The 27,065-nt window shown below is 48.2% G+C and overlaps 1 protein-coding gene across 4 annotated transcripts in view; it reads left to right on the top strand.

The window, feature by feature from the left end:
• PAX7 (paired box 7) overlaps positions 1-27,065 on the top strand; it is a 161,449-nt gene that overhangs the window by 15,552 nt on the left and 118,832 nt on the right. The gene's annotated exons all lie outside the window — the stretch shown is intronic.

The following is a 27,065-nucleotide window of genomic DNA, read 5'->3' as shown; positions in this document are numbered from 1 at the left end:
TTGTTCCCTTAAAAAAAGGAAAAGGAATTAAATGAAAAGCAAACTCAGCACCCTACCAATCAGCATCTCCTGCTCTTTCCCCGCTCCTGTGACTTCAAGTTTTTAAACTTTACACCAGGCTGAATTTGATCCTTTTTGTTTTTGAAAAAAAAAATCCATTTCCCCTCCTCCCATCCCGGTTTTTTTTTTTTCTCACTCTCTTTTCTTCCCTTCACCTCCTCGTTTGGTCCTTTCACTCGCCGCGAGCCTTTCCAGCGTGCTCCACTTTCTGAGGGCATCAATAGTCACTTTAGAAATACAAACAACTTTAAAGATAAAGTAACCAAACCAGAATGGGACTTTCAATGAGGGAATAGTTGTTGTCCTTTACCATGGAGTGTGCAGCCGTCTCTGCCTAATCCAGCTTTCATTTTCACCGACAAATGCCAAGAATCTATATCTGTCTCTCCACCCCTCGGGAGCCTGATTACACAACAAAAGGGCACCATTATCCTCCGAAGAAAACAGGGAGGGGACAAGGGGGCTCGGGGCTCTGAGGAAGAGGGCATCTTCAAACTATTGACTTAGTGGATGAAGTCAAGAGCAAACACGCTGAGATGTAAAGGGGGGGGCAGTCTGAAAGGTGGGGGCACTGGCTAGTGCAGGGCGGCCCAGGATTTGAAGCTGACTTGGAAGGGAAGGGGGAGGTGGGAAGCCAAATAACCCCCCTTGCGGGCAGTTTCTTTTCCCTCCTGCGAAGTTCCGCGTTTCTTCTTCTGCTGGGCAAACGTGTTGGTGGCGGCCCCCTGCCGCCCCGCCCCACGTCGCCTGCGGGGTCACGAGCCAACCGAGCTCTGCTTTGGGGAGTCTGAGATTTCAAAGGCCTCGGGCCGCCCCGGCCCAGATCCAAGGGCGCCCCCAGGCCTTGCTCTGCCTGAAACTGACGAGGCGCAACACCAGCCCTGTTCCGCTCTGAGAAACTTTCAGGGCTACCTCCTAATCCTGGGGCTGCTTGCAAGCGGCTGGGGCTTCCGGGGGAGCCGGCCTGAGACACCGCAGAGAAACCGGCCGGCTGAGCAGCCTCCCGGTGACCTTTCGGCCTCCTGGGGCGGGGGGTTCAGTGGACCCCGAAGCGGGTAGTTAGCTCAGGCGGGCGACAAAGGGGTGGGAAAAACATGGATTTCCCACGCTCCATCCGCTCGGGCACAGGGAGAACCGGGGCCCTGTTCTGACTCCACTTCCGCCAGACTGAAGGAGGCGAGAGCTCTCTTGCCCCCGCGGGAGTGACTCTGAGTTCACACCTGTTCTGCGGACGTGGGGGGGGGGAGGGGCAAGTCGATTTCATGGAATCACAGAACAATAGAGCTGGAAGAGACCTAAAAAAATCCATCGAGTCCAGCCCCCTGCCCTAGGCAGGACCAAACCCATCAGATCAGCCCCGCCAGGGCTTTGTCGAGCCCAGTGAAAGCTGCCAGGAGTCTCTTTCCTTTTACTCCCGGTTTCCCAAGGGGCAGCCGGAAACAGGGGAGCAGCCCTTCCAGGCCCAAGAGCTACCCGTGGGAAGCGGCTGGGGGCCCTTCTTCTCCAGTCCCCTCGCTGTCTTCGGCACCAGTGCCTCCTTAGCTGCTTCCGCACAGGGATCGGCGGGATGGGGCTTTCCCCAGCCCAAAGGGGAGACCAGTTATTTCAGCCAGCGCTGGGTCAGCTAGGGGGCAATCCTGGGGCGGGCGGTCCAAAGCGGCACGGAAGGAGCCCCCCTGCCTTTAACTACTCTTCAATCAGCCCAGCACAGGGGCTCCCTTGCGGGCCAGTGCCTCAATGAAAACACCTGCGCGGACAGATTCTGGAACTGTTGCGGGTCCTTCCAGCCTGGACCACAGCAAGAGCCCCGGCTGCTGTAATCACAAGGGTTTAAACGCGGTGTGTGTGGGGGGGGTCAGCTATACAAGGACAGCAGCCTGGATATGGAAAGGGGGCCCGGGGGGGTCATCCTTAGCTCTCCCTGCTGCCTCTAGCTGCTCCAGGATGGGCGCGTGCCAGGAAGGACCTTTCTACAGCCAGAAAGCAAGGCGGGGGCTGGGGGGGTGGGGCCGGAGCGGGGTTGGAGGCCCCTTCGGCAGGGTATTTTTTTTCTGTTTTAATTTCTTTGTGTGTGGAGGGGTCCGAATATCTGGCGCGGGAGGAAGTTGGGGGATTTTAGACACGGGGAGATGCACCCCCCAGCCGGACCTTTCCCAGTCCCTCACCCTGGTCTTTGGGCGTGTCTTCCAGTCTCCCTGGAGAATCACAGACTCTTAGAACACTAGACCTGGAAGGGACCGTGGAGTCCGGTCCCCTGCCCTGACGGCAGCACCGAGCACCGTCTGGACCATCCCTGACAGAGGTCTATCTAACCTGCTCTTAAATAGCTCCAGCGATGGAGATTCCACAACCTCCCTAGGCAACTTATTGCAGGGTTTAACCACCCTGGCAGCTAGGAAGTTAGGGACCCAACCCTCCCTTGCTGCGGTTTTAGCCCCTTGCGCCTTGTGCTATCCTCAGCGGCCACGGAGAACAATTTTTCTCCCTCCTTCTTGCGACCCTCTTTTAGGTACTTGAAAACCGCTCTCACGTCCTCTCTGTCTTCTCTTTTCTAAACTAAACAAGCCCAGTTCTTTCATTCTTCCCCACAGGTCAGCGTGTTCTCTCATAGCTCTGCCAGACAATTAGTACTTTTTCCTCTCTGCAAGTCCAGCACCCTCAGAATGAGGCTTTTGTAGCCCTCCTCCGCAGACAGCGCCTCGGTACCGGTTGCATCCCCAGCCCCTAGAGGGGAGGAACCAAGTTACACTGATGTGCAGCGCCGAGCACAACGAGGCGCGGCGCCGGGCCATCAGGCTACAAATCACAAATCGCCACCTTCACGATCTGTTCTGGGTCTGGAATGCCCACGGCCGAGCCAGCCCTGGGCTGGGGAAAGCAGCTGTGTCGGATGCAAGACAGGCAGGGCCCTTTACAAACACCTTTCCCTGGCCCCCCGCAGGTAACCTCCCCGCCTCCCGGGTGCCTTCTGCTCCCCGCGCCACGCCAGCATCCTGGAGCTGCAACTGGCTATTTCTGACCGCGAGTTGAAGCTTAATGACAAGAACACCCCTTCCCTGGGTGTTCTGCAAACGGGTTCCAAAGACTTGCCCGTGGGCACAGGGGACATCCCCGGCCCCGGGCCTGGCGCTTGCTTAACCCCGGCGGAGCGGGCGCGTTGTCACCCCTGCAAAGAAAGGCGCCTTTGCTCGCACGGCCTGGGGGGCTCCCTGGCCCGCGGAGGCTTCATTTTAATTAAGCGATAGCGGGAGCTTGGGAGCGGGGCTTGCTCCCGGGCGCAGGGAGGTAGCGGGTTCCTGAGCCAGGTCCTTGCGCCGTGGCCTGGGTCTCTCCCGGCCTCTCCCAGAACCCTGAGGCCCGTGTCTCTCCTCCCCCCACGCCCACGGCGCAAGGACCTGGCTCAGGGCCAGCTGCCCCATGTCGGGGGGTGGGGTGGGGAGGGAGCCCGGGAGGGAGCCCCCCCAGCCCTCCTCGGGGCTGCGGCTGGGGTGGAGGCTGTTCTTTGATCCGGACCTAGCGGGGAACCTGGGCACGATTCCATCCCGGGGCGCACGCGCGCTCCCTCCTGCCTCGCCACCTGGGCGCAGGAGCCGAGGGGAGCCGAGGGGCTTTCATTGTGGTTTTAATTACCTTCAGCTGCTTCCCTCAGCGGCCTGGGCCGAGGCGGGAGGGGGCAGCCGCCTGCCCTGCTCAGGGTGGGGGAAATGCGAGTTGCTTGGAAGGGGAGTCAAAGGGAAGTTGCATTTCAGAGCCCTAATTAGATGTAAACAAGAATAGAGACAGGGCTCCGCGGGCAGACAACTTGATTGTTGAGGGATTAACACCTCAGTAAACCAATAAACGCTCCGCTTTGCTGGGAGCAGGGCTGCCGGCCAGAGCGAGCTGTCGAAAGACACTCCAGGGCCGGTGGGGTTTTCCCCCTGCCCCTCAGCGCCTTGGGAAACCCCAGACAGGTTGTTACTGGATAGGTCCCTGTTTGCAAACAGTGACGGTAACCGAGGTGCTCCAAAGGGGCTCAAGATGTTGGGGGCCGGGGGATTCCAACATAGGACCCGTTTTAGCCCTGAAAAGTGCAGCGTCCCCCCTAAAATCAGGAGTTTCTAGTTAGCGGCCTTCAACCAGTCTATCAGCTTGTCCGGGGATTTGCCCGCTTTTCCAACACGCTGGGAAAGGCAACCGTCCCGCCAGGACTTGCTTTATACGCCGCGCACTGAAAAGTAAGTGTCTCATTAAGCGTCCCATTGGTTTGTTTTACAACGCTCAGGTGCACACGGGAACAGGGGTCAGTGCTGCTGCTCGGTGGTGCTTTTTTGCTTGATTTTGCCAGCAAGTAACTTTGAAGTGAGGTGAAACTTAGGGGTGAGCCGCACAAGTCCGATTTCTTCCAGGGGGACAGGAGTCCGGCAGGGCGAGAGCCCCTGGGGGACCCCGGAGATCTCTGGCTCCTTTTGGTCATGCCTGATGATTAGGGGCAGCTCGGCCTTTCAATCCACTCGCTGATTCCTTGGCCGTTTTTCTTGCAGAAAGTCACTGGCAGAAACCAAGCTCATCCAAGCCTCCGTCAGAGCTGGCATCTCTCTCCCTCTGTCTGTCTCCAGGGTTCTTTTGAATTCGCTGGGACTATTAAACCGGCTTTCATCCCGGCTTGCATTCCCCTGCCACCCCCCCAAGCCTGGCCAGACTTCCAGCAGGTCGGGGGAACTTAACCTTTTTAAAATCAGCCCTGCCCGACCTGCTGCGGTACCTGTGGGTCTAATTCCCTGGGCTTTCAGCCTGCCAGGATTCCGGTACCTGCCCGCCTCAGAGTCCAACTGAGCTCAATAAGTTGGTTTTATTCCCCCCCCCCTTTACCCTCCCGGGTTCTTTCCTTCGCGGGGAGGGCTCAGACTGAAGCCCTCTGGGGTGCGCGGATTTCCTTCTCGCGGCTTGCAACCGGCCGACAGATTAGCCCCGGCAGCTGCGGGGAGTGGAACAAAAGCCGGGCCTAGGAAGTGGAGAAATTGCAGAAGGGGAAGCCCCCTTTCTAATCAGCCCAGCTCAGAGTTCACCGAGTCAGCCTGCATGACTTCACATGCCCTTCCGCCTCGGCTGCAGAGCCCGGCTCCTTGGGGCAGGGCCCCCGGGCGGTTAATGAAATCCCCCATGGACGCGCGACCTGGTCCCAGGCTGGCTGGTGGGGATCCCTCGGGGAACCGTGGGCGAGGGGCCCCGGGCGGGAAGCGGGGACCCTCATAAGTCCCGCCTGGGCTTGGGGGGGCAGCTGAGAAGCTGCTCCCCCCATTTCCCACCGCCGCAGGGGGCACGGCCCCCCGCCACTGGCAGGACGGGCCCGATCCCGGCCAGGCTTGCGGGCCCGAGGCGGCTGCTCCTCCAGCGGGCGCCGGGCCCTGCGGTTAAGTCGGCTCTCCAGGATCGGGCCCCGCAGGGCTTCAGCCAGAGCCGGGGCCCTGGGCCCCCCCCCCGGGTCCCCCAGGGGCTCAGCCCAGGCCCCTTCTGTTCCGCGCACTCCGCACCGAGCCGGGCGCGGGCTCCTGCCCGCGGGGTGCCGGGAACGGGGTGTCCCCTCCCGCCCCCAGGCGGCTTCGCTGGGGGGACCCTCCGGGCCAGGAGGATCAAACGCTGGCGGCCGGGTCAGGGCGGCGGAGCTGTCAGCGGGGCCGGGCTGGGCGCCCCTAATGGCTTTGACTCGGAAATCTCGACTTGACCAGTTTTTTCCTCCTTAAAACAAACTCATTAAACTTGTCAACACTCATTAGGGCTTTAAACCCCTGAGCCGGGGCCGCGCCGAGCTCGCAGCAGCCGGAGGAGCAGGCAGAGGGGAACCCGGCCCTTCTGGCCGCTCGGCTGAAGTTGGTTCGTTGAAGGGTGGGGGCCCGACTGGTCGGGCCGGCGCAGAGGTTAGTGTTAGCCCCGGCAGAAGGCAAGCAACAGCCCAGGCTGCGAAGGGGGCAAGGAAAGGACTCGCCCTGGTGTCTGGCTGTATTGATGTGCCTTTTGTGTGGCCAGGCTGGGATCTGCTACAGGGCTGTGTCAGAGAAAGACACAGCTAAAGGGTGAGGAGGCAATGTATCTATGGGGGGGTGTGAAACACAACTACAGGGAGGGGAGGAAGTATGTCTCTAGACAGGTGTGCGTGTGTAAAGAGAAAAACAACTAAAGGGAGGGGAGGAAATATAGAGAGAGGTGTGTGTGTGTGTGTGTAAACACAACCAAAGGGAGGGGAGGCAATATATCTATAGATAGTTGTGTGTGTGTGTGAGAGAGAGAGAGTGTAAAACACAACTACAGGGAGGTGAAGTAATATATCTACAGACAGTTGTGCGTGTGGGTGTAAGGGGCAGCAGGCAGACAGAGCCAGCTCACAGCCCCACGTCCCCTGTAAATGAGCCCAGCCTCAGAAATTCTTTCTCAGTTCCCTCCACCCCACCCCCATATCTTAAGAGCTTTAAAATTAGTTTGCAAGTGATGCCTGGATAAATTCCCTTCCAGAGAGCAAATAAATGGTGTGTATTTCTCCCCACCAGTGGCTCACTGAATGGGATTTTTTGTTTTGAGTTGATTTGGGTTTTTTGTTTTTGCTTTTTTTTTTTTAATAAGGGTTTCTGATGCTTTTCAATTCTTGGTTCCCTTTTTAGAAACACCCCCCTCCATCCACCCACCCTTAAAAAAACCAACCCAAGACCTTCTGTTATTTCCCCTCTCTGAGAATGAGAACATCAGCTATTCAAGCGTATTGATGAACTCCCCCAAAAAGTTTATTAAGAGAAGTGAAAACAAAAGGACTAAAGGCTGCAGGCAACTGGACAGCCAGTTTATAAACTAGGGTCCCATTGTCCCTTTAAGGCAGATGCATGAATACCTCTCAATGGGCTCCTTTGGAGTGACAAGATCAAGCCAGACAACAGCATGTTAAAAGGAAGGAGTGCTGTTTCTCTTTTTCCAACCAAAAGATCGGTCCCCCCTCCTTCTCTTGCATTAATGTACATCTGCAGGGGGAGGAATAAATAGCTCTTTCGGATTGTGGATGTCTGCTCTCTCCCCACCCCCAACCAAAGCAATGCTTCTTTGCACCATATGCTGCAGAGCAGACGCCCAAACCTCTATCTGGTCAGGAGGCTAAAAACCAGCGCCTGCCGGAAGACACTTGGTTGTTTGTTAACACAGTGATTTTAAGTCGCTTAAACTTCTGGCGAGAAGTGTAAGGAGGGGGCTTGGCTGAACTGTTTTAACTTTCTTTTGGGAGATGCCATCTAGAGAGGTGGTGAAGTCTCCCTCTCTGAAGGTTTTTAAGTTCCAGCTTGACAAAGTCCTGGCTGGGGTGATTTTCTTGGGGTTGATCCTGCTTTGGGCAGGGGGCTGGACTCAATGACCTCCTGAGGTCTCTTCCAGCCCAAGGATTCTATGTTGTCAGTACAGTTGGGGTGTGTGGGGATGTGCGTGGTGGGGATGCAGGAAAAAAGTTGAGCAAATGACTCTAAAAACCAGGTTTGGTCCATCGTCTTCCCATGCTAGGCAAGCTTCTGTCCATGGGCTTTTTGGGGGATGAGGAAGAGGGAGATGGCTGGGGGCCAGGGGAGTGATTCCTAGTTAAAAAGGATGTGAAAAGAAACAAAAGGGGAAGAGGCAAAAAGAAGTTTGAGTCAGGAAGAGGAGTTGAGGGGCTTTGAAAGTGAGGGAGTTGTGTCATAAGCTGTATGCCAGGCCGCAGCTGAATCCAGTCTCATCACCGTGCTTAATGTAACACTTAAAGTAACTGTTAAGAAACAACCACACGCTCGGTGCTGTACCAGATCCACAATTCACAGTGGCCCTTGAACCAAGATAGGGGCAGGGGAGGAGAGCCTGGCCCCACAGAAGTCAATTCTGGGACACACTGGGTTTCATCGGGGCCAGGGTGTGCTTCTTCTGCCTTCACTTGGGTGGAGGTGTCATTCACTTCCCCAGTGACTCCTGATTTACACTCAAACGAGGCAAGCTCGGGGCCAGCTCTGGCGGCCAGGGAGACGGAGCAGGTTTTTAATAAGCCATTGTTGCAATTCGTGTTGTCACTTCTCATGCTGGTCATAACTTGGTTTCTTCTTTTCAAATCAGATTGTTTGCATTTTTGCCTCCCCCTGCATCCTCCCCTTCTCCACCAACACACCCTCTCTTGCCGGTCTCCCCTGCTGGGCAAGCTGAGGTTCTTTTAAAAAAGAGGGCACAGGGGGTCGAGCATGTTAATTTGCATTTACATTTTATGGCATTTCAGTGTTTGTGATCCAGAGGTATCTCAGTCCCTATGAGAAAGCGGAGCTCATTTTACCTGAGGCCCAGCACCTTCAAGACATTTAACTCAATGGAAGTTAGGAGCTCAGATACCATTTGAAGATCTGATTAAAACTCCTTGAAACATAACAAACTACCCATGAAAAATGTGAACAGAGACACATAGTTCAGGTCGCCAGAATGCTTCTCATTTTCCTTGATCTAGATTGCTGGCCTGAATGCACAGCCCTGGTTATTTTCACATTCTTCCGCCTTTTCTTGGTCAGTTTGAGGTGTCCCATTTTCTGTCTCTTCTTCCTCTGCGTCCCAGATTGCAGAACTGGAAAGTGGGCCAGTTTTTACTCTCTGTCCTACCAGTGTACAGTTGGAGCCACTCCAGCCATGTGCGACGGTGGGAACAAGAGGAGAGCCTGGCTCTGGGGGTGCATCTCAGCCAGTAGCTGCCTGAGTGGGTGTGGAGGAGTGAAGGTTATTCAAAGTGATAATTCACATGATGGATGGCTACAGTTACGCCGTGGCCATTGCTGGGCCATATGCCTGTTTACACAGTCCTAACAAGAGACAGCTCTGAGTGCTGGGTTGGAAGGTCAACCACTGATAATAATAAAGAAAAAGAAAATCCACACATCCCCCTTCTCCTACCAATGAAACAGTTGATATTTCATGGCTGACTAAAGTCAAACCTCCCTCAAGGGGGTTCTGTGACTTATGACCCTTGTAACCTGTACTTAAAACTTTCAAAAGGGACAAGTACCCCTAGAGAGATGACCTGAGCAGAGACTAAATCACAAGGGCAAATCGAGGCTATAAAAAGGCAGTGGTGGGGAAGAAAAGAACTGAGCGAAAAACCAGAAGATGCTCCTAGTTACCGAGATGCCAATTAACTAACTCAGAACAGCACATGGGCTCCCAATGACTATCAGAATTATACCACACCCAACAAGTAAAGTAGAATGAAAGTCCTGAATTAATTCAACTCAATATTGTGGCCTGATCCTGGAAAGTGCTGAGCACCTTTCTCTCCCAGTGAAGTAAATATAGAGCTGATATCGCTCAGTGCCCCATTTCCAGCACCTTGCAGGATTAGGGTTTTGTTTCATATAGTGTGCTTTATACAAGTGGTAGCCCCAACTGTTTTACAAAGGGAAGACTGTAAGAGTTTAAAATAACTCCTAAGCAGAGGGACTTTTCGTAGAAATTCTTGTGAATGGGGTGTGTGTGTGTGTGTGAGAGAGAGAGAGAGAGAGAATTTAGTCCTGGTGGAATTCAATAACTGTTGCATTTGGAGCCATAGTAAAATTGCCAAATTCCCCCAGGATTGAAATGTATAAGGTCTATAGACAAAGGAGAAAATACCTGCTTCCCGCTGGGGTCTGAAATGAACTAGGAAAGCCCAATTTGCAACTGTGGCGATTGTAAACCTCTGCACAGAGTGAAGTTCTTTGGGAGTCGGGGAGAGAAAGCCCTGTAGCCTGATTTCCCCCCACCCCCAGTGCTGTGTACTTCTTGCTCCCATTGATTTCATTGGAATATGGGGGTAACCAGCAGCTCTGAAGCCAGACCACTAGTGGCAGCAGCACTTAGTAACTCCAAGATTTGAGCCCCAAAGCCATCTTTGAGTTTGAAACAGGATAAAAACAAACAGGCAGGCACCCCATCAAAAAGCAGCTGTTGCTTCAAATGAGCTCAGCTGTTTCAAAATTAACCTATGCATGTGCCTGGTCCTGGTTGTCTGAAGTCAACAGGAATATCTTGTGTGAATAAGACAAGCGGGTTTTGGACCCAGGCTAGTAGATATCCTGGGCCAGATCCTGAAACCACCTGCATACATGCTTAATATTACACGTGAGCCATGTGAACACAATGAATTCACTATAACTACTGATGTGCACAGAGTTGAGCACTGTGCATTAACATTGGCAGGAGTGGAGACTGAGGGTCTGCTCTGGAGATTTGCAAACGTCTTGGTAATTAGCTTCAGGTTTTTCATAGAGCTTATTTGCCTCAAAGAGGCATTTCTATGCCCAAAATAAGATAAGGGACTAAAAATGCCATGGGAAGAACCAGTCTCGTGAGATTTCAATCCCAGAAGTCACTCCCTAAATCTGAAAAATATGAACAGGAATATTCAAGTTCCCAAATTCACATGGGAATAACTGGTAACCAAGCCAATGTACAGAATCCCAAACTTACTATTGAAGTATTCACAGGATTACCACTTGTTGACAGTTTGACGCCAGCAGGTGTTTCTAGCTCTTTATAACCCTTATTTTTTTACACAGTGCTATTGTTGTGTCCAGCATTTAGCGGGCAAAGAGAAAGCGGACCCTTGCCTTGAGAAAGTCTCAGCTTCAATTAGCAGTGAAGATGATAATAATCTATGAGGAATAGGTTCAAATCCATGACGGTCATGTCATCTGCAGTCTCCAAATTCCGCACAATGAAATGTGTTGTTGGCACTATGGCTATGTCTACCCTACAGAGCTCTGTCGACAGGCGTTGCTGTCAGAAGGGATTTTCCAACAAAACGTCTGTTGACACAAGAAAGCGGATCGCTCTGTTGATCCATTCTGGTGACAGAGACTGGCCAGACTGCCCGGCCGCTCTCTCGCCAGAGCGATCTACTGGAAGCACAGCAGATGTAGCAGAGGTAGCCGTTGGGTTTAAAACAAATAGACAAAACCATAGTGAAATGGGGACGTGGGATCTGGAATCAGGGATGGATCAGAACTAGGGGCTCTTTCTGGCTCACAGATATAGTGGTAAATACTGTCCTAGTATTGTGTTATGGTAGGGCCTAACAGTTCCAAGCAAGATGGGAACTCTTCTTGTGGTAGGCACTGCACATATGTACTAGGTGAGAATTGAGCGCTGTGATAGGGATTGGTCCAGTTAAGGAGAAGGACTGTTATAACCTTGGCATCAAACTGATTTGTGGGTAGGAAGGATAACTAGAAAAATAAGAGACAAACCTGCCCCCAAAGAGCTTACACTCTACATGGACAAATCATGCAAAAGGTGGGAGGGGAAACTGAGGCACAGGGTGGCGAGGTGACTTGCCTAAGCAGACCAATAGCAAAGCTGGAGCAGGACTAGTTTCCACATTTCCTGGCTCATGCTACATCCTTTTCAATGGCTTGCACTACCTTTCTACTTAGCCTCTTGGTTTTTTTTACTTCAAATCCTTCAGGCTTTCCTCAGGCAAAACCCTCACGGATGTCAATGGGACTATTGTCCAAGGAAGGGCTGAATAATGTCCTCAGGTTTTGGACTTTGTTTTTCATTACAGCTGGAGGAAACAGAACTGTGGCTAGAGGGACTTCATGCTCATGTTAGGCCCAATCTTGCAAACTCCTGTATTAATGGTAACTTCATTCATACAAAAAAGCAGTCCAGTAGCACTTTAAAGACTAACAAAATAGGGTAGTTGATGGATCTCCATTCCAAACAGATGAATGTAGTGCCTTGCACGTTGAATAGTAGTAGAGGGAGAGCCGTGTTAGTCTATATGCTATCAAAACAAAAAAGCAGTCCAGGAACTAACACGGCTATCTCTCTGTTACTATTCAACGTGCAAGGCACTACACTGAGCCGTTTGGAATGGAGATCCGCCAACAACATGCTCAATTATTCTGTTAGTCTTTAAAGTGCTCCTGGACAGCTTTTTTGGTTTGATAGTACATGCACTAACACAGCTGTCTCTCTGCTACTATTCAGTCATACAAGTTATCCTATCCATTTCACTGTGTACAACTGCCCACAAGCCCTGCTTGCAGCAAGATCTGCATGTTGTCAGCAAGTGTTCCCTTGTTGCAAGACAGCGTGCAACTAACCCAGCTCTGCCGGGGGATTACCCATGTTTCGTGGCTCCACTTTGTTCGGAGGATGGTCCATAGTTTTAAAATTAAATAGCTGCCTTCTCTTTACCGGAGCTTTAAAATCCAAGCCATGTGGGATGGGACTGGTCGTTGCTCTGGTGACGGTTTGATGTCTATTGCAAAGGGGGGAGCCCCCTGTAGCTGCTTGGGGGAAGCTCGACCTGCTGTAAAGCTGCAGCAATTGGGCCTGCTTTTTGTTTTTTTTTTTTCCTCTCCCCCCTGGAATGTTTTAAATGATTCTGGGTTTTAATGCAGGGCCTGGAGCTCATTCCACTGTATTCATGGCATCAAACAAGAGGCTGCTGCCCCCAGCTGGGTTCCTCGAACTTAGAAGCAAAGCTCAACTCAATATTACCTCAATTAATTAACTAAAGAGACAAAAGCTTTTGAGGTTTCACCTCTGTTTCCAGGGAGGGGGTCCTTTGGCAGAGACCTGCCATAAACTCATTCAGAACTGCAGCAAAGAGCCATAAGGGGAAGAGTTAAATGACACTATGTACTTGTTTACCAAGACAATTTATGTCTTATTTGCCACCCCGCCTTCTGCTACATTAAAATCTCAGTTGGGGGTGGTGTGTGGAGGGTGAAGGAGGGAAGGGAGTATTATTCTCATATAACTAAATCAGCACATATTCTCTTCTCTAAAAACATCCCACTTCAGAGCTTTTTGTATCATTTTTTTTTTAATTTTAATTTGCACAAACTTTTGAAGTTTTCCAGGTTCGATATAACAAATCTGAACTTTGATGCTTTAAAAGTGCTGTAAAGAGCTACAGGCAACATAACTGTTGAGCACTGAACAGTTTCCAGGCTCCCAGCAGCCCTATGGATCTGTTCCGAATGTTGTTCTGTTCTTTGGATGCATGTTGGGAATAAAAGGTTTGTTGGTGCCTGCCACACCAGGGCCACATTTTGTCACAGAGCAAAACTCATCTGGAAGGGCATTAAGGAACCTGACCATCTGAAGACCTCCTGATCTCTACTGGAGTTTAGGTTCCCAATACCTGTGAGGCTGGGAAGCAATGTTCCCATTTTAGAGATGTGGCACCACATCACAGGTTAGATGAAATGACTCAACCAAGGTCACACAAGGCACCCGTGGTTGAACTGGGAATTGAATCCAGGTCGACTGATTTCCCTGGCCAAAGCCCTATCTCCTAGCCATCCTTTTACCCACAAATTAGTTTGAAGCCAGGATTAGAACTCAATCCTGCTCCTCAGCTGGAGTAACCACAATCATAAAACTAGATCTTGAGCTAATGTAAATGGAGCTAGCTAAGGAGCTCTATGTTGATTTACATCATCTGGAGAGCTGGACCATAATATAAGGGCATCTCAGAACATCAGATCCTTGGTATCTGTTTTCCCTAAAGACTTTGTCTAGCCTAATTTTGAATAGCTCTAGGATTGGCACTTTGATGGTTGGAAAATTATTTGACTGGCTACATAGCATGACAGTTGAATATTGTTCCTTTGGACATGTAGAGCAGATCTGTGTTGGGAATGTACAGTAACATCAGCAGGGGATTCTGAGCATGCTGGGAAAGTAAAGGGTATCTCGGGAGATCCTTCATATGTATCAGGAGAAGAATTTAGCCATTTTTATCCCCTTTACAACTGCGAGCCCTGTTTTGGTTCCTTCAAAACCCAGTCTTGTGCATGTAATGATGAGTTTTGTGCAAGTATGATGAGTTTCCTGCGGAGTTGCAGGGCATGGTAGGCATGTGAAAATGTAATCTTTTATAATTGCATCTCCCTAATTTGCGGTGTGCAACCTGAGAGGTTTGGGTTGAGGCCTCCTTGAACATTTGGTCCTTAATGTCTTGTGTCCCAAACCTGCAATTAATTATGCATATACTTAGCTTTGTGCTTGTGAGCTGTCCCAGTTGGCTGGGTGTATGCAGAAGCTCTAGTAAAGAAAGCATTTCTGCAAGAATCTCCCTGAAAGAGGTTGAAATAGTATGGTTATTTCAGCAACTGAGGTGATATTTCCTAGGTTTGATGATTGCCCTTTTTGTGCCCTTGTGTTGTAGAGGCTCTTCATAGATTCCAAGGCTTAAGGGCCAGGTCACAGATGGTGTAAATTGACTTAGTTTCATGGAGGCAAGGGACCTTTGCTAATTTACACCAGCTGTGGATTTTGCCCATTCGGTGTTAGCATTCGTATCAGAAAGTGGGAGAGGGTTTACACTCATTCTGCTAGCCTGTGATCATGCGACCTTGAACAAGGTATGATTGTATTTTCAAGGCAGATGGTCTGAAGGAGTGGGAACTTCAGTGGGAATCTGGAGAGATGAGCTTTAATCGTGGCTTTGCTACATGACCATGGGCAAGTCGCTTCACCTTTATCTTGTCTAGTCAGTAAGTTCTTTGGATCACAGACTGTCTCTTGCTCTGGTTACGTCTGCACTACCCTGGAAGATCGGCTCACTCATGGTTGATCTTCCGGGGTTCAATTTCATGCACCTAGTATGGACACACAATTCGACCTCTCAGGGGTTGCAGTCGACCCCCGTTCTCCATGCGAGACATGAGGAGTAAGGGAGATCAACAGATCGATTTGAGCTGTGCAATTGCCATAGCTAGAACTGCATAACTGTGTTCGACTTACTTTGCCTAGTGGAGACATAGCCTATGTGTTTGTACAGTCTCTCGCACAACGGACCTCCTTTCTCTAGATATGTAATAAATACTGAGACAAAAACAGCTTAATGCTGGTCTTGATCAGCCTGTGGATGGAGGATCTTTAAGGAATGTGGAGGTAATTCTAGAGGTGATGCTGGTGATTTAAATGGTGGCACTCAGAATCAGTCATTGACTAACATGCCACCATTGTCCTAGTGGCTCATTGCTGGGATATCTCTGGATAATTGGTCTATCCAGTAAGTTAGTAAAGTGCTTGGTGATCCTTTGGCAAGAAGGCTACAAGTATCAGTTATGGGGTGAGATCATAGTTGTGCCATGGTTAAAGTTAAACATCATTATGGCAAGTTTGATACTTCTAAACAAGGAGGGTAAGTCGTTATATTGTGGGTAAACCCTGACTAGTCATGACTCCTACAGGTCCTTGTTGGCTTTGCAGAATTCCTTCTAGCTACCCACACATTCTTGGAACCTGAGTGTGTGGTCCTTGCCATCTGCTTTGAGGGTTGGACAGGATTTCTGCTTTAAAAGTGTTGAGACAAAAAATGATGTAGGAAGAATTTGGTGCCTTTTTGTCTTCTCTCCAGAGAGTTTGGCTCAGATCCTCACATTTATTTAGGCGCCTAACCTCTATTGATGTATCTGGGGATCTGAGCCCTCGAGCTTTGCTTAGAGCTGTGAGAGTTCACAATTTTCATGCCACGACTTTTCATTCACAAAAATGATCAAAGAACAAATCATTCTTGGTTTCCAATAGTGAACTTGGCTTTTCTAGGAGAAAATAAACACATGGGTCAGTTCCCCAGCTGGCATAAACCACCATTGCTCCATGGAAGTCAATGGAGTTACCCTGCCTTAATGCTCACTGTGTGTTTGACCCCATGTGTCTAACCCCTAAGAGCTGGTAGAACAGCAAATATCCATGGGTGTCTCTTTGAGGTTCTATATTCTGGTTCGGACAGGGGTGGTTTCTGCATGAAGAGAGGAAATGTGTGGCTTGCTCAGCCCGAGTCTCCCACAGCTCTCAGACTTGTACATTAGGATTACTTAAACTTACGAATTTGGGGAAAACTTGATCTTCTCAGGGCTCAGCTGAGACTGACCAACTCATTGCTGGTGAGACTCCAGCTTGGACTCAAGCCAGGAACCTGAGGGAAAAGGCAGGACATGTTTTCAAGAAGAGGGTATAAAGGATTATTGGGTAAACCACCTGGCTCCCTTTTCCCATCAGGCTCTACTTAAGACGATGTACCTTTAAGTGAGGCAGAGGAGGGGGCAGACTGGAAACGCTTCAGAAATGTAAATGCCGTCCATTTGTTTATAATTTTATACCCCAACTTGTAACCTGAACCTGATGGAGTCAATAAAGAATCAAACCTCTGCATGTTTCCTACCTCAAATATACTGGAGCAAATCCAGGGCTGGCAGAGGCAAATGATTCCAAAAAGGCTGAAAGGGAAAGAAGGAATTAAAAAAAAAAAAAAGCAAGCTGACTTTTTTGTACGTGTGTGTGGTGCCCCACCCCCCGCACTCCCCATAGTTTAGAAAGAGTGCACTTTCCTATTGTCCAACATCAGTGAGGCAACCAATACCTTTTCAGGATCTATGCCAGCTCGTTACAACGTGAGCCTCGCAATTTACAAATAATTACATTTGTGCAGGGGTGTTTGGAGAAGAGAAACGAATTCTAAAGGGATGAAATTCCTCGAGTCAGAGCGACTTTTTTTAAGGAAAGTAATTTTCTGTTACATAAAAACATAACTAAAAACCTCAAGACAGACTTTGATATTGTTACGATGAGGCAAAGAAATAATGAATATGCATTTGTCGTTATCGTTCACGTACAATGGGCTTCTATTCTCTGATTTGGATGTTGAATGTCACAAACTGGAGGGATGTGCAGCTTCATGATTTTTGATTTGGCTTATGATAAAGACCCAGATGATTCAGGAAATTAAGATCGAAGTCCAGAGTTATGTTCCAGAGTTATGTTCAACTTTCTGAAGGTTTCATTTGTATCCATCCTTAAAGAATGGCAAGGTGCCAGTCATTCCAAAGCATTGCAGTTCTGCTATGTGTTTTGGAGCAAACTTGCCTGTAATGAGTGGAGAGGACGTCTTCATGGTTAGAGGGTTTCACTGCATTTCCTATTGCTGCAATTGCTTATTTTTTCTTACCCCAGAAAGTACACAGAGGGGGGTGGGGGATGGATGGATGATAGGGGAACTGGCAAGGCAAAAGCTTCTCATGATTGCTGTATAGGTGCTTTTCTTTCAAACAACGTTTTCTTTGGCTCTAGTTGTTGGAACAAAAAGCCTGCTGTTGCTGACACAGAATCAAGTACACTGGCAAAATTCAGTCCTCGCCTACACCCATAAAACCACCTTAGTTCAGACTGTAATCTTTTTGGGGGCAAGGGCTTTTTGTTCTATGGTTGCACAGCTCCAAGCACAATAGCTTCCTAGCCCATGATTGGGGTTTCTGGGTGCTGCACCGACAGAAACACTAAAGTAGCAAAGGGCAAAGCTTTGGCTTGCCTGCCAGAGGCCCATCAGGGTTCTATGTGGGGCCTATGAGACATTTAGTTTACAATTGCCCATGTACTGGCTGGCCAGATTCTGCAGGTTTTCATCCGCATTTTTTCCTATTGCTATTTCTAAAGGGACATGCACGTAAAGAGAGGGCCGGGGAAGTGAGGTGCATTCTGATTGCACCCCACACTGTGGTTATGTCTACACTAGACAGTTTGGTCGACAAAACCCTGCTTTTGTCGAAAAAACTCGCAGAGCGTCCACACTAAAAATGCATTCTCGTGACGGAACTCGGCATTTTCGTCGACAGCCTTCTGCCTCTCCACCATGAGGCAGAACACCTTTCTCAACAGACTCTGTCGATAAAAATAGTCAGTGGATGCTCCAGGGCTTTGGTTACTGTAGCAAGGTTTGTCGACAAAACACAGGGCACAGCCACACACAAAATGCGTTTTGTCGACAGATCAGCATTTTCACCAGCTGCATTCTGCCTCTCAGCCATGAGGCATAAGGCTGCTGTTGACAGATTCTGTTGACAAAAGACCCTTGTGGATGCTCAGGGGGGTCCCTCTGTCAACAGACAGAGCTTCCAGTTCACCAGGCAGCCCTGTTTGTTGAGCTTCCGCTTGGCCCCTCTGTCAAGAGAGCAGGCGGGCAGTCCAGCCGCTTTCTGTTGACAGAGTGGTTTGCTCTTTTGATCTACTTTTGTGCGTGGACACGATCTGTCGGCAGAAGTTTTGATGGGAAAATTCTTCCAACAGACACTTCTGTCGACAGATGGTGCTGGTGTAAGTGTAGCCTGGTTGCCGGACAGCACTCTCTGCTGTGCTTCCAGTTAGCCATTCTGTCGAGAGAGCGGCCAAGCAGTCCAATCGCTCTCTGTCAACAGAGTGCATCAGTGGAGCAAACCGCTTTTGTGTGTGTGGCTGAGATCTGTCAACAGATGTTTTGTTGGAAGATATCTTCCCACACTAACTTCTGTCAACAGATCGCTGCAGCGTAGCTGTAGCCTGAGAGAGCCACGCGCTTCCTCGGTGTCCAGGTGAAGTGCTGCTACAGTTCAGTCAGCGCATCTGGCAAATTGTAGGTCCACCAGTGCAGTTGGCAAAACTATCCACTCCCAGGAGACTGTCTTGTTTATGACGATGTCGGGGTATGAAATCCCATGAATGGTGATAGAACTTCTCTAGTCACTTATCTTTATCCCTTATTCTGCAGAGATACGTGCTAGCAGGAAGGACAGCCAGAACTGCAGAGAATTGGGCCATGAGAAACGGAACCCAAAGTTTTTGACACAAAGCTCGTGAGGGGTGGATGGGTGGACGGCTGGAGGGACTTGTTCAGGGAAGATGGGTGCATACATTGGACCGTATCCTCAGCACTGTGGAGTTCAATGGAAATATGCTGATTTAACCCCATTGATAATCTGGCCTTTCTCTGACCCTTTGTGTTAAGCATAAAGGTCAAATTCTGCTCCCAGTTACTCAGCTGGTGACAGCACCATTGATTTAGGACCAAGAAAATAACTGGGAGTTTTGGCTAGTCATCTACCCAAATGCGTGGAGAGGAATCTTTTTCTTGCCCTGCACAATCCCCTTCCAAGTGACTTGTGTGGATACCATCCTACTCCCTGGTTTCACTCCTTTGTACATATTTTTGCTCTACTCGCAAACTGCAGTAGCTGCACTTGTCTAACGCAAAGCACGGAAGAGGAAGGCAGAATCATAGTGGGTGAGACAGTAGCCACGAATAAGCCACTGAAAGGGAGTCAGACTCCCAGAGGTTTATGCCCTGTTGTCTCTATCCCATGGAACTAGGGATACTTAAGTGTTCTGTTGTACTAAACTCATCAGACAGATCTCTAATCTGGTCCTGGGGTTGGTCAGATGTGCTAAAGTTCCCCAGAGGCAAGAAACACCACACATTGTCCTTTTCACAATCTGCTTTACGCAGTGTTCAGTACAAAGTTAGCCAAGCAGAGGGATCTATTCTCTGGGTGCTGAGACAGCGTTCGTTCAGATTTTATCCCGGATTCCTTGCTTGGAGCTAGTTGTTGGCTCAGAGATCACAGTACACACTTTTGGGGGCTTAACCCACCCCCTTTCCCAGAGTTGTCCAGGATCCCCAAGTAACGTGCTTTCAAAACCAGCTCTCCACTCCTTTCTTTTTTCTCTTCTTTTCTTTGTCCTCTCTCTCGATCTCTCTCTCTTTTTTTTTTTTTGCTAACTTTGTCACTGTACCAGCATGCCTTGGAGTGTCAGCTTGACATAATATGCAACAGTAATTAAGAAATAAGCCTCTTGCCCGGTTTCACAGCAATCATTTAGCTAAGTAACCACCATGGTCCAGTGCCTCAAAAATCACCATTAGCCCACGCCACTTATGGCCATAAAATTTCTTGTTTTCTGCTTTTCATCGGCCTCACCCTGGAATCTTCGTTTTGCTTTATTTATACATTTGCACTCAAACAATGGCAATAAACCCATTCCCAGAGTGTTGCAAATCAGAAATTTGTCCACATTTTTTCCACCACCTTCCTGGGTGAAGCTGCCTTTTGCTTGGGAACGGTGGTGGCTGGAGCCAGCTGGGAGAGGGGGCAGGGTGTCGGCTGGAGATTGATCGGTGCCGTTGGAAGTTGCAGGGCTGGGGCAGAGAGGGGGAGCTGGAGGAATCTGTCATGAAAAGGCAGTGTGTGGCGACAGGAGTTTCTTTTGAAAGATGTGATTGAATCAGACCTGAGGGGGAAAGAAAAGGCGGCTGCTGTTGCATTTTATCTGCATTTTTTTCCTCCCACCACCAAGACAGAAGTTGTGCAGTGGGTTGTTTGGATTTGTATTTTTTGATGTTTAAACTGGAAGAAATATACCAAAGATGCTGCCTCTGGGCACCATCCTGATGGCTTCATTCAGTCCTTATAAGCCTTTGGGCTGGGTCTTCAGCTGGCACAAACCAGCAGATCTCTGTCAGTTTTGATGGTGCTCTCCTGATTTACATCAGCTGAGCATCTAGCTCTTTGATGTTGACTTTGCCTTGGTAAAGGATAAGTAAGGAGCCATCCAACAATTAACTCTTACTTATGATGCACTTCCATAAAGGAATCCTATGATTTCAATGGAAAGATTTGCACAGCAAAATACTCACTAGAAATTAAAGGTTTCCACATGACTTCTATTATTGTATAGGTTGAACCCCTCTCGTCTGGCACCCTCGGGACCTGACTGGTGCCAGAGGAGAGAATTTGCTGGGCAGTGGGAGGTCAGTATTTTCTAGTATGTTAGCAACACTTCCATTGCTTCCTGGGCTCCTAGAAGATATTTAGTGGTGAATTACAGCTAAATAACAGCACAGAACACTGAGAGCCAGGACTGGTGGCTGTAAACAAACTTTATGGGACCACGGGAAACTCGGCCACACCCATGATTAGTGGTCATCCAGCTAATTAAAATCATGCTGGATTAGAGAGATTCAACATGTAGTACACAGGCACTTCCTATTCTTGGAAGTGTTTATCATAACCCCCCAGCCCCAATGGGCCAGGGCTATTATCTTTGTGCAGATGGGGAAACTGAGGCATGGAAATGCCTTTTCAGCAAGACTGACAGAGTAGAGAACAGAACCCTACACTTCTAAATCCCAGACTAGCACTTGAGCCACAGGATGCTACTTCCTTTCTGCATAGTAAGGTGTAGTTGGTGGTGAAATGCCTTTTGTAGGGCCAAAACTTGAGGTCTTTACTCTGTTTTTAGAGTTTTTACTCAGCCAAATTCCTGTGGAAGTCTATGGAGCCACTGGAGATTGACACCACAGTGAGGTGAGAATAGCTTTGAGCTGATGCCTTGGCCTTCACGCCTCCCCCTGCCCACCACTGGGCTCCTGTGAGAGTTTTGTCTGGTTTGGGAGAACTGAGGAGAATGGAACAAGCACTGGGTTTGGCTCTTAGTGAACTGGAAAGACTCAAATTGCTTCAGCTCGCCAGCTCTTGGAGCATTTTAGGACTGAACAAAGTGCTAGGGTATTTACTGGGCCGTCCTCTTTTAAGCTGAACTTCCCATTGACGGTCCTCTGTAGGGAATCAACTTGCTCTGACTGAGGTATAGATGAGACCATCCCCTAGGTCTTTACTGTTACCCTGCTTACTGTAGTCCTCTCCCTCCCTCCCCAGCCTTTGCTCTGTCCAAACCTTCAGTCTTCTTTCCTTGTTTGCTTCATCTCTTCTCCTGCCCTTCACTTTGGCCCCTACAAGTGGAACAGTCTCACTGACTATCCCAGCAAGTGCCCTCACCATAGTCGATAGTTTTCCTTTAAAAAACGTTGTTCTCCACTCCCACATCCTCTTCCCTCCATCCTACTTCTATAGTTGTCACCTCCTTTATCTGTAACGTGTGTTGTGTGTCACAAGGCCCAATCCTTCAAAAGGTTGTTCACCTTGGCAAGACCGGGTCCTTAGTTCGTAAGCTTAGACACTTAAGAACATGTTTTACTCTGCATGGACCAAATTCTGATCTCAAGAAAAGGTACAGAGTAAATTCTGAGTAATTGCAAAGACTATAAAGAAGGAGAAGTGTGATCTGAATTTAGCTTTGTGTTTGTACCTTCATGTTGTGCTCTTAAGCCTCAATCTTGTCTTGTGGCTGGAGTCCCTCTGAAGCTAACAGGATTCTGGCTATGTCTACACTTGTATTCCTCTTTTGAAGGAGGTATACAAATGAGGGAAATTGAAAATGCAAATGAGGTGCAGATTTGCATATATGACAACCCATTTGCATATTCTTATTTCAAAATAGCTTCTTTTGAAAGACAAAAACCAGTGTAGACACTGCTCTCTCAAAAGTAAACCCCATCTTCGAAAGAATCCTTCCCATAAAAAAAAGAATATGGAAATCTACACCTCATTTACATTTTCGATTTCCCTTATTTTCATGCCTCTTTTGAAACAGGAATACAAGTGTAGACATGGCCTCTGTGTTCATGGAGGGTTCTGTCTCTGTTGATAGGTTGCAGGATCAGGGCCTCAGCAATTACTGATAATATAACAATGTTGTATAAGAAACCTTTGTCAATTACCAGGGGTTTTTGTGTGATTTTTATTTATTTATTTATTTATTGGCATGCTGTTCCAAAGCAGTTCTTTTGTAAAAAAAAATGCTTTACTTGACAAAGCAAGCAGTCCTGTAGCATCTTAAAGACTAACAACATTTTTTATTTGGTGATGAGCTTTCGTGGAAAAGAACCAGATGAATAGAAGTGGGTCTGTCCCACCAAAGCTCATCACCTAATAAATACTATTGTTGGTCTTTAAGGTGCTACAGGTCTGTTTTCTTTGTTTTGTGAAGATGCAGACTAACACAGCTACCTCTCCTTTACTTGAGTTAGACTTTATGGCTATGATATACAGGATACTGATCAGATTTTCCTAAGGCAAAATAAAAAGCATTTTTTTTATATTCATACTCAGAATGACCTGGGATTCCAACATAGACAGTGAGGGATAGATGGATAGAGATAATATACAGCTATTTCTAAGAAGGCCTCTATGCAAGGGAAACCTCTTCAACAGTGAAAATGAAACAGACAAGTATTAAAGCTTTCTGGGGCAAGAGTTTTGGGGAAAAGCTGATTTCAGTGGCTCCAGGGTTTTGGCCCATGCATTTGTACAGCACATTGCACTATGCAAACTTATCCGCTTCAGGCTCCCTATGTGATTCACTAGGTATGCCTAACTCACCAGTCTGGAAATGGAAAGAGTTCTTTTTAAATTGTTGTTTTCAAATTAAAGCTACATGTGTCTGATGAAGCAGGTCTTTGCCCACGAAAGCTTATGCTCAGATAAATCTGTTAGTCTATAAGGTGCCACAGGACTTCTTGTTGTTTTTGCAGATACAGACTAACACGGCTACTCCTCTGATACTTGCTACATGATAGTCACTAGTGTGAGCCAAAATATTATCTCTGTTCAACATACCAGGAAAGTTCCTTACCAAATTCATAATACCTGCCACTGGAAAGGGAATGGAACCCAGGAGTCCTAGCTTCTAAATCACTTGGCTTAATCACTAGACTGTCTCTCCCACATCTCCTGTGTTCACTGGAATGCGAACTTTTCTCTTAACTTTGCATCTGAGGAGGGGCTACCACTTAAAATGTATACGTATATATCGAACATGGTGGGGTGTGGTCCTCAGCTTCTCTGGCCATACCCCAGTAGAAATGTTAGATGAAGATGATTGAAAATGATGATTTTCCACTCAGTCAGTGCCCCACTTTCTAAAAGTGTGATAGTAGGTAAGGGGCCTGGGTTGTCTTTCTAGTTTGAGGTCAGTCTGTCTTTCTGTTGTCCGCTATTTCTGCCTGCTCTGTGCAGCAGTCCAGTTTCCTGGGGAACTCGCTGATTATGTTTTTAGTCTTACTACGCAGTGCTTCAAGACAGACCAAATACGATTTTTGGTCCTGCTTCTCTGAAGTCACCAGGCGATTTGCTATAGGTTTCAACCAAAGTATCCTGGGGCCCAATGAAAGAAATGATTCATCCTGCATAGAGGCTGCCTGGCCAGTCATGCACAGGGGTTCTTGGTGAGTGAAAACTCAGGACCTGCTCTGCTGGTCCCACTACTGCACCTTTCATGACCCCCTGGAACAAACAGCTGCAGTGCCGTCTCTGTGAGATATTTTGGGCCATGGCGTTCCCCCAAAAGGGGGGAATCATGAGTACAAATACAATATCCATCCACCTGGCAGGGCAATGTTGTGCAAGTGTGTGGAATAAGTACAGGCTGTTCAATCAGTTTCCGAAGTCACTAAGGACAATGTCAGGGATCTTTGAGAGAAATGCCGATGCAGCCTTCTCACTCCACCAGTCTCCCTCCCCCATACCAAAATAGTACCACAGGGTCCTGTAACAATGGCGCAAAGGACTTTGGCTCTGGGATTGTTACTGCAGGACCGACTTACTGTGGGATTCACACCCACATGCCCCACCCACATACACACACTCTGTCCAAGATAAACAACCCCCCCACCCATAAGCCAGCTTCTGCTCCTGTCCAAATATTTGGCAGGTGTGCAGCAAATGTACACAAGCCTTATTAGCAGCAGATTTATAGACCAGCAGGGACAGATCAGGGGACAGTTACTCCAACAAAAATAATAGAAACAGCTCAGCAGAGTTGTTGTTGGATTCATTTCAGAGAAAGCCAAGAGGTTAGGAAACCCCTGGCTGGGCCTTGTGTTTTGTTGAGCTTCATCACTTCATTACTGAGGCTTCCTGCAGCCCCCCAGGTGGAGGAGGGAGAGGGAGAGAAAGGGAGCCATAGTAAGAGGTTTTCTTCGGGCCTGTGGTTCATGCACAAGTACATTTATATGTCAACAGTTATAAATCAGTATCACACTGTTGACTTACATTTGCACCTGCTGGGGATCTGGCTTATTGACTTCAGTGGAGCAATGCTGATTTATACCAGCTGAGGATTTGGCCCATTGACCAATGGAGTGAAGTTTGTTTGCACCAGGCAAGGATCTGCCCCCAAATCCTTTCTTTATCCTTCCCTCTTGTTTTTGTCTTGAAACTCAAGATTGCTGCCTTTTAACTTTTCCAGCTCCCTCATGATCAGCCCTACCTTTGTTTTTATTAACCTCGCAGAGAAGTTCTAGCAGGCCCAGTCCAAAAGCCTCTGTAGTTATCTCCATGTCATGGCAGGACACAAAAGGAGTGGAGTATCTGCCACTCGGAGGTGCTGAAGACTCAACCAGCAAGAAATAAAATCCCACCCAAAAACCAGTGCAACTTTAGTACAAGCGCTTTCGTCAATTGCCCTTTTTCCTGTGCCTCTCCTTCGACTTCCCTTCCCGTCTTTTCCCTCATGAACCCCGAGAGCTTCAGCGTCACTTGATGACTCACCTCCCTCGTGGCACAACCTCATGCCTGTCAGAAAAGGCTCTGAGACAGGGTCACCAGATGTGTTGCCAGTCTGGATGGAAACTCAGTTAGATCCCCTTTCAGTCTTTCAAACAGCCACTCTTGGCTCCAGATGGACATTGAGCAGCCCCAGAGATCATCCATGCTAATTGAAGTGCAAGGATGATTGCACAGAATATGCTAGAATATCCTTTACTAATTATGTCAGTGATCCTTTTCTTGGCTTGCACAATCCCCGCTTTTCCTGGCCTGTTTGCTAGTTTGTGTAGCAGATCAGTATGGACAATAGATACATCTGCTACTTCGTTCCAAAATCAGTTGGCCAACTAGACCTGTTGGAACCAGATGAAAATGTTCCACTAGACTATCTACTCACATGCACCAAGCAGGGACCAGCCATCCTCTTGAGAAAGTGCTTGGAATGGAAGGCAAATTTTAAATTAAAAGACTGTCCTGAACTATTTCAGCAGGAGGTAGGTCACCAGTCTACATACATTAACATCTCAGCATAGACAGTGTGCCAGAGGGAGGTAGAAGTTATGACTTTTCTTCAGCCATTTGGTCATTTTATAAATGCACAAGGAAAATGTCTCACCAGTGCAGAATATGGGGGAATGACCCAACTTAGATAAAATATAGTCCCCAACTCCAAACCTTCAGTTTCCATGACAACATCTTGTTTGGAGATTGCGAAATGTCCAGATCCCACTTTTGGCTTCAGCATAAATGGAGGGGATGTTCTTTCAATTATGCACAAATCTTTCAACATCTGAGGTGGGTACTGCACAGGTTAAAAAGCTCACTGTTGCTTCTGTCCTGGTGAGATTTTCCATCCTGGGTGGTCAAACCCAAGAAGGTCCAACAAGCATCCCAGCTTTGAGATCATTATCCATATGCAACCTGCACTATAAATAACATGGGCCTTCTTTTTGGAAAGAAGGGGTACAAACATTCAGAGCCAAAGAACTCATGGAGGTGGGGACCAGGCTGAGAAGATCCTTCTTTTCCAAAGGTTATTTTTTAATTATGCACTACTAGATTTCTTCTGAAGCAGCTAGTCCTGATGACTAATAGTGCACCAGAAACCAGAGACTGGCCAGTAGGAGCTGAGAGATTTTTTTGTCCCCCACGTCCCGACATCTGCAGCAGAGAGCTACATGGAGCAGAAAGCCACTTAAAGTAGCGTATGGCTGCTCTGCGCTAGCAGTGGTCTGGCTGTCTGGTGGGTCGCGTCCAGCCCCTGGGCCATATCTTGTCCACTTCCACTTTAACACCTTAGGCCAGCAAGAGGAGGTGTAAGGAAGCAACTCTCTCACTTGAGACAGAGTTATACACGTTAGCTTTCTGTAATAACAATGCTAATTTCTCAGGCTTCGACCCAGCAGAGGCAGACGCTGTGCAGTTGTGTGAAATAGCCACATTGAAAAAACCTTGAAATCTGAGGTGTCCTGACTTTGATGAGACTTTGAAAAAGAAAAAGCCAAATTTAGCAAAAATCCAGTGACATCTTGTTGCTCTTTGTTTGCAAATACAATTGCTTTGGATTAATTAGAAATAGAGTTTTCAACCCAAGCACCACTTTTTCTGAGCTTAAAAGTCTCTGGTTTTGAAATTTGCTCAGAGGAAGATTAATGTTTGCCCCAAAACCTCCACCCATTTAAATTCTCTGGAAGGAAAGACTGATTTTTGTGAAAGAAATCTTGACATTTTCCAGGCGTTAAATTGATCCAAATAACACAGTGAACATTTTTTGAGGAGGGAAAAAATTACACTTCC

The sequence above is a fragment of the Carettochelys insculpta genome, chromosome 23 (genome assembly GCF_033958435.1).
Source record: "Carettochelys insculpta isolate YL-2023 chromosome 23, ASM3395843v1, whole genome shotgun sequence".
Classification (NCBI taxonomy): domain Eukaryota; kingdom Metazoa; phylum Chordata; order Testudines; family Carettochelyidae; genus Carettochelys; species Carettochelys insculpta.
The sequence above is the reverse complement of the archived record's forward strand: the minus strand, read 5'-3'. Positions and strand labels throughout refer to the sequence as shown.